Genomic DNA, 13,511 nt, shown 5'->3' with positions numbered 1-13,511 from the left:
ATTGTGAATGTAGACTGTTCCCACAGGCCAGCCAGGGTGCATGGACTGGAATCATGTAGAATTCTGAGCCTGTCCTTTGCTGAACTCGTCCTCTGTGATGTGCTCATTATTGACAATGATGTGGCCAAAGGGCATTAATTTCTTTTCCTCCAGGCTCTTGTTGTGTACAATGACATACATGCTAAGTGCTGGCACACAGAGTGATAGAATTCATTTCCAAGGTGAGAGTGAACACATGCGTACACACACACACACAAACACACACACAGAGATACATGACATGAGTGGGCCATGGGCCAGAAGATTTGCCCGAGAAGGGGTCGGGAAGAAGCAGGGAGAGCACCTGGCAGCCCCTCCAGCCCTGGTCTGCGGAAGAGAAGGAAAGAGAGGCAGAGCCCCTCCTGTTTGTTGTTCTCATTTTGTGAAGCTGGGAGTGGGGCCTGTCGGTGTGAAGCCACCTGGGAATTATATAGCACCTCCTCAAGTTCCACGTGGCGCTTGAAATACACATTTTTATGGCATCTTCCTTAGGTGTCTAGATGAAGCAGATGCATCCTGGGAAAGGGGGCATTTTGACTAACAAGTAAGAGGATATAGAATTACATGGGGCTTGTGACTCCGCAGCTCTGCAGACCTAGCTAGCTGCCTGCCTATCCCATGTCAATAGGATTCTTTTTATGAACCTGTATAATTCACTGTCTTCCTCATTGTGCCATGCTTAGGAAAAGAAGCGGTTGAAATTTTGTAGACTTAAGTACATGCACGTTGAGTGTGTGGTAGAAAGAAAATGTGCTCGGGGTAGATCCAGTGATTGAGTGTACGCACTAAAAAAACCCGAAGCGTTCAACTCTTTGGATCCCAAATCTAAAATAAAAACTCACTTAACTGAACGTATGTGGATTCCGACATAGGGTTTTGTTTTTCCTTTGGAGGTGCTTTTGAAGAAAAATTCACACTTTTCTTCTGGAAACAGATGAAAGAAGACTTTGGCTTCTGTAAATTTAATTGTAAGAAAATAGCAAATTCTGAGCCCTTTGAAGTTCTGTCTGGCTGCTCACTTGCGCGTTTCAGCAACCCCCGACCGGTGGTGTCTGAATGTGACAGCTGCCTTGTGGGGTGGGAATGGCCCTGGATGACACAGTCTCCCAGGGGGGGCAGTGATGTGCGTGTGGACCAAAGCTGGCCTTAGAAACAAAATACGCAAAAGGAACAAGTAAATTCTGTTCTGAACGTTTATCCTCTCCCGTTAAAAGCCAACACAAGCAACAGTTCCCTAACGAGTCATGGTGATTTGATGGAATAGTTAAGGAATCTAAAAATGATTGTGAGACAATGTTTTATGGTGGAAATTACAGGGAAAAGTCTTGTAGATTTGTTAGGAATGGTGATTGTATGTTTGGGATGATCGTGGAACTCACCTACGGGAAGGTGTGAGAAAGAGCTCATGGAGACCTGGGAAGCAGCCTGTGTGTGTGTGACCATCCTGGCTCCAGTGCTGGCCCTGGGAGAGGCAGGACATCCTATGTGGGGACAGTGTTTTCCCATCATCGAACCACCACAGGGTAGGCAGTGGAGTACGGTCGCTGAAATCTTTGAGGTAAAATCCTGCTGGTCTGATGGTAGCTGACCTGGTGATTAAATGTTCACTCACGTACCATTGAAGGAAGAGTGCCAGGCTTCTGCTAGGTAGCAAGAGGACACATTTATGTCACTTTGATAGCTGATGTGTTGCCTTCTAACAGGGCGCATTAGAATAACGTTTAATGATTTGATGCAGGAAGCAGCAGAGTATTAACATATTAAATAACTTGATTCTACTAAAAATTCAAAAGGCAGTTTTAGGAAATTGTAGTGATTCTGTTAAGGGTTCTTGAGCGACTTATTCTGTGAATTTTTTTTTTTTTAAGATTTATTTATTTAAAAGTCAAAGTTACACAGACAGAGAAGGAGAGGCAGAGAGAGAGAGAGAGAGAGAGAGAGAGAGGTCTTTCATCCACTAGTTCACTCCCCAGTTGACCACAATGGCCCAAGCTGTGCTGATCTGAAGCCAGGAGCCAGGAGCTTCCTCTGGATCTCCCAGGCAGGTGCAGGGGCCCAAGGACTTGAGCCATCTTCTACTCCTTTCCCAGGCCATAGCAGAGAGCTAGCTCTATCGAAGTGGAGCAGCCAGGACTCGAACTGGCGCCCATATGGGATGCCAGAACTGCAGGCAGTGGCTTTACCCATTCACAGCGCTGGCCTGCTGTGGATTTTTAACATAAGAATTCTTTTTCTTTAAAAAAATATTTGCTTGTTTTTAAGTTGATACATAGTAATTGTACACAATGTAATGTTTTGATATGAGTAAAAGTATGTAATGATCAGATCAGGTAACTAGCATTTTGTGACTTGAAACGTATCATTTTGGGTAGTAAAACATTGAAAATTTTCTCTCCCGTACGTACACTGCATATACTAACTACTCTGTTGTTAACCGCAGTCACGCCACTGTGCAAACAATCCCTAGAGCCGGGCTCCTGCCTGCCTGCAACTGCGCTGTTCAGAACCCTCTGGTTTCCTCCCCCTCTGAGATTACGGTGATGGCGTGCTTCCCCGTGTCCTTGAAGTAAGAGTCGATCTTGTCACTTTTCCAGTGACATGTGATGTGCTTGTGTTTCCTTCTCGGCACAAAGTTCCAGGTACAAGCACCAGGAGCCAGTGAGCAACCTGTGGCTCGTTTCAAATGATATACAGTACATATCCATATGCAGTTCTTAAAGATGCACACAGCTAAGTTACATGTTATTTATAATGTATGTTACAGATAAATAAGGGCAGGGCTGTCAGAAAGTTCACTGGAAAACAGGAGTGGAAGATACAGTGCAGGGGGCTGGCGTCATGGTGTAGCAGGTTAAGCTGCCGACCTCAGTACTGGCATCCCATATGGGTGCAGGTTCTAGTCCCGGCTGCTCCACTTCTGATCCAGCTCTCTGCTGGTGGCCTAGAAAAGCAGCGGAGAATGGCTTGGACCCCTGCACCCATGTGGGAGAGAGACCTAGAAGAAGCTCCTGGCTTTGGCCTGGCCTAGCTCTGGCCATTGCGGCCACTTGGGGAATGAACCGGCACGTGTAAAATTTCTTTCTCATTGTCTCTTTATCTATAACTGTCACTTTCTAATAAAAATAAAAAAATCTTTAAAACAAGATACAATGCACTTTTTTGTGAAGTTTTGAAAGGCCCCTTGTGTGCACACACTGCGTTGTCCCTTTATTGTCTGCATCATGCCTCGCTTTTCAGGAAATATTTCTAAGTAAACGAGTCTTCCTATGGGTCCTTTTGCTGGAATGTGATTTGAGTTCGGAACGTGAACTTCTGAATTGGGCATGTTCTTCAAATGCCTGTGCTCTGTGAATGCAAGTTTACCGTCACTACTGATGGATGGGAACAGTCAGGCGCCCAGTTCCCTTGGCAGCAAGGTGAGTGAGTAGAGGAGGGCAAGCTGTGAACTGGCGCGGTGCCTCTTCCCCTCGCCTGGCTGCAACCGTTGGCCGTTAGCCAGTGCTTCTCGATCTGTTTCTTTAGTGCTCCCATCACTCCTGTGGCTGCACTGCCGCACATCCCGGATATCTGTTTCCATGTCCGTGCTGTATAACAAAGTAAAGTAACAGGGTTTTTCTTTTTTTTTTTTTCTTTTTTTTTTTTTTTTTTGTCCCTGAAGAACCAATTTTTTTTTGTTTTAGTTGAGAATGCACACCTTAGACTACTTGTAGAAAATAACATTTTTCTGGGCTCAGGCTGTGTTGTAGTAGGCTAAGCCTCCACCTGCAATGCCTACATCCCATATGGGCACCAGTTCTAGTCCCGGCTGCTCCACTTCTGATCCAGCTCTCTGCTGTGGCCTGTGTTAGCAGTAGAAGATGGCCCAAGTGCCTGGGCCCCTGCACCCACGTGGGAGGCCAAGAAGAAGCTCCTGGTTCCTGGCTTTGGATCAGCGCAGCTCCAGCCAGAGTGGCCATTTGGGGAGTGAACCAGCAGATGAAGACCTGTCTCTCTCTGTCTCTACCTCTCTCTATAACTCTGCCTCTCAAATAAATAAATAAAATCTTTAAAAAAAAATAACATTTTTCTCTTTGTAGGAGGGCATTTCTACTTCAGTAGCCTGTTGAATCAGAACTCTATTGTCTAGCACACCTGTGCTTTTTATAATGTATTTCAAGCTGATTATTATTATTTAAATAAATTTGGTTAAATCTTGGTGCATGAGAACACTGGAGAATACATTTTATAGAACCTGTTTTGTTTTGTTTTTTCCAGATTGCACACCTCCAAGACATGCACATTTGCCTTTTACCTCTTCAGTGAATATTTATGGAGGGTGCACTGCGTGTACGGAGTCAGTGTCAGAGCTGAGGGCCCCTGGCTCATGGAGTTCCATCTGGTTGCTTATTCTCTTGCAGTCATAGTGCTAATGGGAGTTGTGTGTACTTGTGCACAGTGAAGTTGTTTAACTGGGCTGATGATCGACATTAACCACAAAGTGTAGAGGGCTCTTGGTGAAAAGACCTGGGAGCTGGTGTAACCTGTTGTCTACCACATTATGTATAGAGCGCATGAAAAGATGGAGGGTCAGCCCCACAAACTGCAAAGTCACTGTAGGTTTTTTTTCCCCAGAAACTTTTTATTTAAGGAATAAAAGCTTCATGCATTTCATAAATAAAACTTTAGGAACATAGTGATTCTTCCCACCATACCTGCCCTCCCAAACACACTCCCACCACTCTTCCTCCTTCCTCTCCTATTCCCATTCTTATTTTTTTACTCAGATCAATTTTCAGTTATCTTTATACACATATGATTAACTCTATACTAAGTAAAGAGTTTAACAAATTGTATGGAAAAAAAAAACCTGTTCCTCAACAGTCAATGACTCAAAGTCATTGCATCTTGAAGTATTAATTTCACTTGTATAGATTACCTTTTAGATGCTCCATTAGTTATCATAGGTCAGGGAAAACATATGAAAGATTACCTTTTAGATGCTCCATTAGTTATCATAGGTCAGGGAAAACATATGGTATTTGTCCTTTTGGGACTGGCTTATTTCACTAAGTATGATGTTTTCCAATTCTGTCCATTTTGTTGCAAATGACAGGATTTCATTTTTTTAACCGCTATATAGTATTCCATGGTTCACATATCCCATAATTCTTTATCCAGTCTTCAGGTAATGAGCATTTGGGTTGATTCTGTATCTTAGCTATCCTGAAACTGAGGTGCAATAAACATGGGGGTACAGATAACTCTTTTCATATGCTGATTTCATTTCCCTTGGGTAAATTCCCAGGAGTGGGAATTCCTGGAATATTTTTCCAGGAGTGAAAATATAGTAGGTCTACATTCGGATTTCTGAGTTATCTCCATACTCTCTTCCACAGTGGCTGTACGAGTTTACTTTCCCACCAGCAGTGGATTAGGGTACCTTTTTCCTCACATCCTCAGCAGCATTTGTTGTATGTTGATTTCTGTATGAAGGCCATTCTCACTGGAGTGAGGTGAGACCTCACCATGGTTTTGATTTGCATTTCCCTGATGACTCGTGATCCTGAACATTTTTTCATGTGTCTGTTGGCCATTGGATTTCCTCTTTTAAAAATGCCTGTTCAAGTCCTTTGTCCATTTATTAACTGGATTGTTTGTTTTGTTGCTGTTATGTTTCTTGATCTCTTAATATATTCTGGTTATTAATCCTTTATCAGTTGCATAATTTGCAAATAATTTCTCCTATTCTGTTGATTGCCTTTTCTCTTTGTTAAGTGTTTCTTTGGCAGTACAGAAGCTTCTCAATTTGATGTAATCTCATTTTTCAATTTTGGTTTTGATTGCTTCTGCCTCTGGGGTCTTTTCAAAGAACTCTTTGCCTATGCCAAAATCTTGCAAGGTTTCCCGATGTTCTCTAATAATTTGATAGTATCAGGTGGTAGATTTAGGTCTTTAATCCATTTTGAGTGGGTTTTTATGTAAGGTGTAAGGTAGGGGTCTTGCTTCATACTTCTGATGTGGAGATCCAGTTTTCCCAGCACCATATGTTGAGGAGACTGTCCTTGCTCCAGAGATTGATTTTAGCTCCTTTGTCAAAGACAAGGTGATTGTAGATGCTTAGATTCTGGTGTTTCTATTCTGTTCCATTGGTTTGTCTATCTGTTTCTGTACTAGTACCAGGCTGTTTTGATTATAACTGCCATGTAGTATGTCTTGAAATCTGGTATTGTGATGCCTCCAGCTTTGTTTTTGTTGTATAAGATTGCTTTAGGTATTCGAGGTCTCCTCTGTTTCCATATGATTTTTTTTTTTTTTTGACAGGCAGAGTGGACAGTGAGAGAGACAAAGAGAAAGATCTTCCTTTGCCATTGGTTCACCCTCCATTGGCCACCGCGGCCAGTGTGCTGCAGCCAGCGCACCGCGCTGATCTGATGGCAGTAACCAGGTACTTATCCTGGTCTCCCATGGGGTACAGGGCCCAAGCACTTGGGCCATCCTCCACTGCACTCCCTGGCCATAGCAGAGAGCTGGCCTGGAAGAGGGGCAACCGGGACAGAATCCGGCGCCCCGACCGGGACTAGAACCTGGTGTGCCGGCGCCGCAAGGCGGAGGATTAGCCTAGTGAGCCGCTGCGCCGGCCTCCATATGAATTTTAGCATTATTTTCATCTGAGAAGAATGTTATTGGTATTTTGATTGTTATTACATTGAATCTGTAAATAGCTTTCGGTAGTATAGACATTTTGATGATATTGATTCTTCTGATCTATGAAAATGGAACATTTTCCCATTTTTTAGTATCTTCTTCTATTTCGTTCTTTAATATTTTGTAATTCTCATTGTAGAAATCTTTGATGTCCTTAGTTAAATTTATACCAAGGTATTTGATTTTTGTGTGGCTATTGTGAGTGGGATTGATCTTAGAAGTTCTTTCTCAGCCATAGCATTGTCTGTGTATACAAAGGCTGTTGATTTTTGTGTGTTGATTTTATATCCTGCCACTTTACCAAACTCTTCCATGAGTTCCAATAGTCTCTTAGTGGAGTCTTTTGGGTCCCCTATATATAAGATCTGCAAATAGGGATAGTATGACTTCCTCCTTCACAATTTATATCCCTTTGATTTCTTTTTCTTGCCTAATGGCTCTGGCTAAAACATCCAGGACTAAATTGAATAGCAGTGGTGAGAGTGGACATCCTTTTCTGGTTCTGGATCTCAGTGGGAATGCTTCCAACTTTTCCCCATTCAGTAGATATGCTGACCATGGGTTTGTCATAAATTGCCTTGATTGGGTTGAGGAATATTCCTTCTGTACCTAATTTGCTTAAAGTTTTCATCATGAAAGGGTGCTATATTTTATCAGATGCTTTCTCTGCATCTGTTGAGATAATCATAAGGTTTTTGTTCTTCAGTTTATTAATGGTTTGTATCACTTTGACTGATTTGTAAATGTTGAAGCATACCTGGGATAGATCCCATTTGGACCAGGTAAATGATCTTTTTTGGTTCTTTTTTTTTCTAATTTATTTATTTGAGAAGTAGAGTTATAGATAGTGGTGGGGGGAGAGACAGAAAAAGAGAGGTCTTCCACTTGCAGGTTCACTCCCCAAATGACCACAATGGCAGGAGCTGGGCCGATCTGAAGCCAAGAGCCAGGACACAAGACCTTCTTCTGGGTCTCCCCTGTGATTTTCCACTGCTTTCCCAGGCCATAACAGAGAGCTGGATTGGAAGAGGAATGGCTGGGACTAGCACCGGTGCCCCTATGTGATGCCAGCGCTGCAGGCAGAGGATTAACCTACTGCACCACAGTACTGGCCTCTGTGAATGATCTCTCTGATGTGCTGCTGGATTCGATTGCCTAGTATTTTATTGAGGATTTTTGCATCTATGTTCATCAGAGAAATCGATCTGTAGTTATCTTTCTCTGTTGTATCTTTTTCTGGCTTAGGAATTAAGGTGATGCAGTCTTCATAGAAGGAACTTGGGAAGATTCCCTCTCTTTCAGTTGTTTCGAATAGCTTGAGAAGAATTGGAGTTAGTTCTTCTTTAAATGTCTGGTAGAATTCAGCAATGAAGCCATCCGGTCCTGGGCTTTTCTTTGTTGGGAGGGTCTTTATTAGTGATCTAATTTCCATATTGGCTTTAGGTCTGTTTAGGTTTTCTGTGTCTTCATAGATCAACTTAGGTAGGCTGTGTCCAGGAATCTATCCATTTCTTCTAGATTTACCAGTTTTTTGGCATACAGCTCTTTGTAGTAATTTCTGATGATTCTTTTTATTTCTGTGGTATCTGTTGTTACATTTCCTTTTTCATCCACTCTGTCTGCAGTGTGAGAATCTGCTGAAATGCTCACACCATCCTAGGCAACCAGTATAGTAACTGACCACATGCACGCACCGAGGGGCCTACAAAGAGGAAGGTTCTGGGGCTGGCATTGTGCACTGTGGCACAGCAGGTTAAACCATCGCTTGTGATACCTGCATCCCATATCAGAGTGCTGATTTGAGCCCCTGCTACTCTGCTATCCAGCTCTCTGCTAATGCTCCTGGAAAGGCAGTGGAGGATGGCCCAAATCCTTGGGCTCCTGCCACCCATGTGGAAGACCAGTGCCTTGGTCCTGGCTTTCTGGTTCCTGGCTGTTGCAGCCATCTGGGGAGAACCAACAGATGGAAGCTCTCTGTCTCTCTCTCTCATATATTAATATATGATCTCTCTCTCTCTCTTTCTCTCTCATATTTATATGTGATATCTGCCCCCTCATCACTATCTAATTGCCAGCCAAGGAAGGAAGTCTATAGTTTCAAGCTAAGTTTCAGAGTGCCTAGTACATTTCAGAAAGATTAAGAGGCAACACAAGTTATCTGAAGGCTTGGGTTTGAGTGGCCATCCAGGCACAGAGCCTTTCTTTCATTCATTTGTTGCACATTTATTTGCTGAGCTGTGCCAGGCCCTTTGGGGAATAGCACAGAAGGTTCTCAGTGTTACTCAGCCTCTCTGTCCCCATTTCTTGGAGTCATCATGTAGCACATCTGAACCCATTCACCCATCCATTCAGCATACACAAATCCACTCTTGTGGGTTATTAGAGGCGTTCCTTCTGCCATCCAGAACCTAAGCAGCCATTCATTCAGAAATGTGCATTCAGCCAGGCAGTGCGCTAGGTCAGTGCCCAGGACTTGAATAAGATCACACAGTCAGTTTCTGAAGGGGCTGCAAGTCCCAGCCCGGAGAGCAAACCGATTGTGATGTCTTTGGGAAAGCGTAGCACGCTAAGTGACAGTAATGAGTTCTTCCCACTTGGTTGGAAGTGTGCAAAGGATGAGTGCAGAAATGGGGTTTCCTGTATTAGTTCTGTGTAGGCAAGAGGTCAAGATGTGACCCTAAGCCCGGCATTGTGGCATAGCTAATAAAAGCGCCACCCTGTAATGCTGGCATCCCATATGGGTGCTGGTAACCATACTGACTGCTACACATCCGATTCAGCTCCCTAATGGCCTGGGGAAAGCAGCAGAAGATGGCCCAAGTGCTTAGGTCCCTGCCACCCATGTCAGAGACTCAGAGAGAGAGAGAGAGAGAATCTTCCATCCTCTGATTGACTCCCCAGATGGCTGCAACGGCCAAAGCTGAGCCAATCCAAAGCCAGGAGCCAGGAGCTTCTTCAGGTCTCCCACATGGGTGCAGGGGCCCAAACATTTGGACCATCTTCTGCTGCTTTCCCAGGTGCATCAGCAGGCAACTGGGTTGGAAGTGGAGCAGCTGGGTCTTGAAGAAGAGCCCATGTGGGATGATGGCACTGCAGACAGTGGCTTTACCTGCTATTGCCACAGTGCCGGCCCCTAAATAAAAAATTTTTAAGAACAAAATTCAACTGTGACTTTTTAATTTTATGGTTCAAGTGAAGGGATGATTTGGGAAGAAAAATGTGGGGGGAGTTCCAATTAGAGGGAACACTTTAAGTGACCTTAAAGAGCTGAAAGGCACCATTGCAACTTCATGAAACGGCAGGTGCTTTAATTTGATTTGGCTGTGGGCAGTAGTGGTAGATGAACTCTAATCTAGTGAAACAACTGGAACATAAACAGTAACAACTAAATCCTTGCAATTGTGGCACAATAAATGCTTCAGTGAAACAGCCCACAAACATGATGAAATAATTACCACAAACCAAAGAGGGGTGTTGTTCAGTTGTGCTGGGACATTTTGTTACCGGAGAACTGCAGGGTCCTTGTCTTTGCGCAAGAAAGAATTCAGGCGTGAGACAGAGAGTAAGTGGAAAGCAAATAACAAGGTGTATTAGGGCAGGGATATTCGTAAGAACGGATGGGCACCTCTCCAGACAGAACCTGAGAGAGAGTGCCCAATCGATTGCTCAGACTGGGGAGAGCGGGGTTACATAGTTCAGTGGAGAGAGTACACCTGGCCAGGCGGGCAGCTCAGCATAGAGGCAGAGGGCTGGGAGCGCAGTCTGGTTGAGGCCAGGGGTTTTTAAGGGGATAGGTCTTGCCTCTCCACCTCTACTCCTCCTGGAACAAAAGACTTTTTGGATGTCAATATGAAAAATTCCTATCTGAGTTTTCCCCCTGAAGTTATCAGACAAGGGGGAAGCCTGGCTGGCGTTGTCCCGGTTAGAGGAAGGATGAGCAGGACCCCCTGGAGGATCAGGATCCAGAGCAGGATATTTGAAATGCAGATACTGGGCTGCACCTGGAAGATTATCAGGCAGAAGGGGCGGGGACCCCCACCTGGCAGGTTATCGGGTAGAAGGGGCAGGGCAGGATGCAAATACTGGGCTGCCCCTGAAAGGTTATCGGGATGACTTTGAGATGCAGATGCTGGACATAGATGTCTCCTTAGGCCTTTGTCACACACACATAAACTCATATCTGACTTCTGACCTAACAATTTGATGGAAAAATCATAGATTCTTACTCTACATGGTGTTTAGTTGGGGATTAGGAAACAAAAATTAGAGCATTAGAATTGCCTTCTGCAAATTAAGTTTCGAATGAACACTAAGGGTCAGAGGATATAGCAGCGTATGTAACAGTTCGCCTTAAAGAACTGAGTATCTCACCTCCTACATCACCTCCTTGTTCATGTTGGTCCTGTGAACAGAGCCAGCTTCACGGGCCCCATGCTCACAAGGCCCCTCACTGCCTTTGGTTTTTGCACTGCTGTTGTGACCCTCTGGGAACTTAATTAATTCCAAACACAAGGCCCAATTTTCTTTTTGCATTGTGCCCTACAAATTATGCAGTCTACCTAAGAGGCATAGCTCATGCACAGACACAGAAAGTTACAGGGCCAGGCTTTCTGAGGAGAAGTCCCTCCTGCTCCCTGGAGGGTGGCAGCCAATCCAATTAAAGTGTCCCGGCCACAGGAGCAGGACCATCTGTGTTGTGTGTGTGGTTGCCTCGGGCTGTCCAGCCTGATGCCATTAAACATTCAATTTATTTGACAAACTCTTTTCCTTCCCATTTCCTGCTCACCAAGCAACCTTTTAATTGTGAGTTGGCCTCGTCTGTGGTGTTCCTGCAGGGAGAGAACTGGCTGGTCGTGCTGCCTCCATTCTTCATGGGGGAAGGCAGTCACTAAATGGGCGTTCTGGTTACATGCATCAGTGAGGATCTTCAAGGCGAGCCTGCCCTGAGAGACAGGACTGCTTCTGTTAGGGTTCTGAGGCAGGAAGCTGATGGGCAGACGCTGCACTGGCAGTCAGTCAAGCGTGAACAGCAGAGAGGAGCAGGTGCTTCAGAGTCCAGACGGGCAGCCCTGGAATCAGATGCCACAGTGTGTGCCCTTGGTCCCTCCATGCCTTAGTCCTCCATTTTCCATCTGCCCACTTTAGGGCTGTTCTGAGATTGAATGAGATAAGGTGCTTCACGTCATTGATTCTCAGGCCCTAGTGCTGTTGACGTTTGGGGCCAGATAATTCTTTGTCCAGGGCTGGTGGTGGTGGTGGTGGGGACAGCCTCCCTCCAGCCCCCCAGCCGCTGTGACCACCAGAATGTCTCTCGACATTGCCGCTCATCCTGTGTGTAGGGTACAGTTGGACACCACCGCTCTGGATGTGTAGATCAGTGCCTGAAGAACGGAAAGCCAGGGTCAGGTTTTGCAATAGAGTGTTAATGGTGGTACTAATGTTGGTTTAGTGCTCTTGATGGCCTGCCCTGAAAGACATTGGTCAGCCCTTTGCCTATTTTTTGTTCTGGAACTTTCCATATCAGTGCCAGAATAAACTCCATTATGGGCAAGAGAGTAGAAGTGAGAAGATCTTCCTTTAAGAAATTGAAAGAAGAGAAGTAACACATCTTCAGATTTGCAGATACTAAGAGGGGGGTTTCCAGGTTCAAAGGGAGAGGTGCCTTTGTGACCCTTAAGGTTGAGTTGAAATCACACTGAGGAATTTTCTGCCCTGGTAGGTGTCTCTGTGTCACACATCAACGCACATGCATGGCGTGCAGAAAACTTTGTAATTACGGTTTAAAAGCAGATTGAATGGGGGCAGGTGTTTGGCACGGTGGTTAGGACTCAACTTGCGCTCATATCACCTGAGTGCCTGGGATTCAGTCCCTGCCTGCTTCCGGTTCCAGTTTCCTGCTGGTGTGCACCCTGGGGGTCAGCAGGTGGTGGCTCCGTGATTGATGGGGCCCCTGCCAACCAGATGGGAAACTCAGGTGGAGTTCCAGGTTCCTGGCGTCAGCCTGGCCCGGCCCCAGCTGTTGCAGGTGTTTGGGAAGTGAGTCGGTGGATGGAAGATCTCTGTCTCTGCCTTTCAAATAAATAAAAACTAAAAAGAAAGCAAACTGGATAAGACCATGATGAGAACGTAACAGATAAAGTGATACTGTGGAACTGGATTAAATCAAAAAGGAAACCTAGAGTTCCCCCACAGGTAAAGACAAATGAAGTGTTATAATCAGCCAAGAAGCATTTGAAAAATTATTCAAGTTTAGTAATTAAAAAAAATCTAAATCCTTTCCTCTTTTAAATTGGCAAAGATTTTAAACAACTTCAATTCCATTCTACAACTAGAGGAGCATTTTTTACGTAGAACAACGGATGCTGCCTGCGATTCCTCTGGAAAGAAATTTGGTGTAAATATGCCTGAAAATTCTCATACCTTCCAGCCCTACAGAATAACATTCAGTGATAATGCCTGCGGCATAATCTGAAATGTGGACAAATGTTTATGTAGGAAGATGCTTACCGTGAAGCTGTTTTAATAAAATCCAGCTAAATGTTTGGCATTAGGGAAGTAGTTAATTATAGCCTGTGACAAATAATCTTCAGTCCTTAAAATCAATATTTACAAAATGTTTCCAGTGGCATGTGATGTTCCTACAGTGCTAACCGAAAAAAGCAGATTTTAAACAAATTGAACGAGCAATGGAAACTCAACGCAGAGTGAAGACAGGAATAGGCAGAATGTTGCTAATGTTTGCTCTGCACAGATCAAGTTCTCCATAATCTATGAGGATAACTTGATCA

The 13,511-nt window shown here is 44.5% G+C and overlaps 1 protein-coding gene across 1 annotated transcript in view; it reads left to right on the top strand.

The window, feature by feature from the left end:
• PRKAR2B (protein kinase cAMP-dependent type II regulatory subunit beta) overlaps nucleotides 1–13,511 on the top strand; it is a 131,168-nt gene that overhangs the window by 73,018 nt on the left and 44,639 nt on the right. The window lies entirely within an intron of this gene.

The sequence above is a fragment of the Oryctolagus cuniculus genome, chromosome 3 (assembly GCF_051225735.1).
Source record: "Oryctolagus cuniculus isolate XC-2025 breed Fujian yellow rabbit chromosome 3, ASM5122573v1, whole genome shotgun sequence".
In the NCBI taxonomy this organism is placed as follows: Eukaryota; Metazoa; Chordata; class Mammalia; order Lagomorpha; family Leporidae; genus Oryctolagus; species Oryctolagus cuniculus.
The sequence above is the reverse complement of the archived record's forward strand: the minus strand, read 5'-3'. Positions and strand labels throughout refer to the sequence as shown.